The following is a 3,185-nucleotide window of genomic DNA, read 5'->3' on the forward strand; positions in this document are numbered from 1 at the left end:
TAGTGTGGTTTCAATTTTGTTTTATATATGAAAGAATATTGAAAGAAAATATCCTTGAAATGTTATCTGCCTATCTCAGAGAGATGGAAACATCGAAGATTTCTATTTTTGATCATTATACTTTCAAAATCCTTTACAAGGAACAAAAACATTTATAACCTTGTCAGGGCAGGCTCCATCCCAGCATGTCCCATAGGGACAGAATACAAGCCACAAACGTCATTTTTCATTTTCTAGCAGCCATACTTTTGAACGTATAGGAAACAAGTGAAATTAATTTTAATAATGTATTTAACTTAACCCACTATACCAAAATATTATCATCGGAATGTGAGCTCAATATAAAAATCATTGATGAGGTAGTTCCATTCTCTCTTTTGTACCAAGTATTATACTTTGAGAACCAGCCATATTTTAGACCAGCTCCATTTCAAGGGTCCTGTAACCACAGATGACTAGTGGCTACAGGAATGGACCTCACAGCTCTATACACAAGTGTCAAGAATCAGCATGGAACCCAAGACACTGGAGAGCGAAGGTCTCCCCTAGCGTGCTTTAGACCTTGACCTTCTTACACAGGCATCTTTGGATGATGAGACTGCGGGCCCCTGTCAGGGAGTAAATATACACCCTTGGTTCACCTGCCGCTCACTGAGTCATCGTCATCACAGGTCAGGAACTTGGCTGGCAGCTGAAGATAATGAAATGAAAGAAAGTGAGCCTTGTCCTGTTGGCCCAGCATCCAGTGGGTCAGATGGGCCATAAATAGATGACGACTCCAACGGGGTGTGCCACTGACACAGCACAGACTTCCCGTGGAGGAGACACTAGAGTGGGTCCTGAAGGTGAGCTGAGAGTCTCTGTAGAAGGAAAACAGGCACAGGTGTATAAGGGAGCCAGCCTCTCGGGGACCAGACCGGGGCTGGAGCTGCTGGGGTCGCAGGTTGTGTTGGGGGAGGGGTAGGAGGAGAGGGGCAGGGACCATGGGCAGAGAACAAAGTGGAGAGAGAGTCTTAGGTAGTTACCTAGATCTGAGCAGGGTGGAGGACGAACATGGCTGGACGATTTTAGACTGGCTTGGGTCAGTCTGCCCTGGGCTTTTATGGGAATGAGTCTGATTAAGACCTTGCAGGTGGGTTGTTACCAAGACCTTGAAGGTAGGTTTTTTTTGTTGTTTGTTTGTTGTTTGGGGTTTTTTTTGCAGTTTTTGGCCTGCGCTGGGTTTGAACCCACCACCTCCGGCATATAGGGTTGGCGCCCTACTCCTTTGAGCCATAGGCGCCACCCACAGTTGGGTTGTTTTGAGGACAGAGTTAATTAAGACCCTGAGAGATTTCCAACAAGCAGCTGATAACTCCTCAAAGTTGGGTATAAAACCCAACACTGGGCTTTCCATGGAGCCTGCAGTCACCAGGACAGAGTTCAGCTTGCTGTCCAGGTCATCAGTAAACACTTTTTCTTACTAAACCTTGTTTTCTTCCATTGTTTCAGTGACTATCTCAGGCCACAGCGCTGCTCTAACAAGACGATTGTGGTGTCTTGGGAAGACCACTGTGTCTGCTACGTGGGGGCTGTGTTGGGGCCACAGAGCAACTGGTGGTGTGAGGACCAGTTAGGAAAGGAGAGTATGAGGACGATGAAATAGACAGAAAGTCAGCAAAACTTAGTGAGTGAGTGGAGGTGGGGTCTGAGGGAGAAGGGAGGGCGTCTTAGTCAACCGTTCACTCCTGGAGTCTTAGTTCCGCTAAGCGAGTGGGCCCCTGAGACAGAAATCAACGAGAAGCCATATGTCTTATAGAGGAAACCGAGCAACCACCAGGCACAGCAACCCCTGTCACGTGGGTCCCAGGGGTGAGGCTGGAACTTGAATCTCTCCGTAACCAGCCTGCTGCCCTGTCTAGGGCTCCATGTGCCTCAAGACTGGGTTCCACCCTGGCCCCATGCTGTGACTTGGAGACCTCCGGGGGCTTCATCCACCCTGCAGCCCTTTCCCATCCTATGTGGGCAGAGCCACACTGCCCCCTGGTCACCTGCCATCCCATATACATTTTCTCTCCTACCAGAAGAGGCTCATTTTCACTCATTCTTCTTAAATATTTCTTTTTCTCAAATTTAATGTCAGACTGTCTCAAAAAAGTACTTTTAACAATACCAAAGCACTCATATATTCCTTCCAGTGCCAAAGTCATGTTTCCAGCAAATGTAATTTCTTCTGCTAAATATAAATTCCAGCACAAAGCAAAAAATACCAGTAATGTCCTTCACATTTCCAGGGAAGTTCTGAGGTTTCTTACTGGTCTAAAGACCTCAGACTCTGCTATGCAATCCCCACAGCCCTGGCCTGTCCCAACCTCCCTTCCCCTCACCCCTGCCTGATCTCTGCATGAGCTAGCCTGTCTACCTGGAAAGCCTCCCACTGCCCTTCACACCTTGTTCTTTTCCACCTAAACTTCCTCCAGGAACCATTGCAAGCCCAGCCCAGCCTCACCTCAGGTTCAGATTGATACCCTCCTGCCTTGGGTCCCAAAGCCCCTGTACACCCCTTCTCTTAGGCCTGGCCACACCAGATCATAGGGCCCACCCCCTCCCTGCCATTACACTGCAAGCCAATTGAGGGCACATCCTACGTCATTTTCAGGTTTTTTTGTTTTTTAACTTTGCACAATGTCTAGCATACAAGATAGATAAACAATATAGTATCTCATGCTTACTCTCGGTAACAGGTGAATAGAGGCCTTAAAAGCTGTATGAAAGCCCTAGCCCCAGGACCTCATTTGGAAACAGGGGCTTTGGAGATGAAGACCTCAAGGTGACATCATCCTGGATTTAGGGCAGCCCCTAAATTCTGGTGTTCTTAAAATAGAAAGGAAAGAGACCTTTGAGGGGGGAGAATCCACATGAGGACAGAGGCCGACATTGGAGTGATATGCTAATGGGTAAAAAAGAAAACAAACTCTGTAAAATAATTTAAAGAGGTTTATTCTTAGCCCATTGTGTGTGCTGATGGCCTGGGGCACATGTTTTCAAAAGGTTCTGAGAAATTGCGCTTGGTAGCTGCTTTACAATTTGGCTTTATATGTTCATGAGACAGGGATTACATACACATCAGGCCAAAAATCAGTACCTGGTGGGGATGTGTTGGTCTGACGCACAAAGGGAGCACGTCTGGGAAAGGGGGGCCTTAC

This window comes from Otolemur garnettii, unplaced genomic scaffold (genome assembly GCF_000181295.1).
Source record: "Otolemur garnettii isolate 467f Iridium unplaced genomic scaffold, OtoGar3 scaffold00069, whole genome shotgun sequence".
Lineage (NCBI taxonomy): Eukaryota > Metazoa > Chordata > Mammalia > Primates > Galagidae > Otolemur > Otolemur garnettii.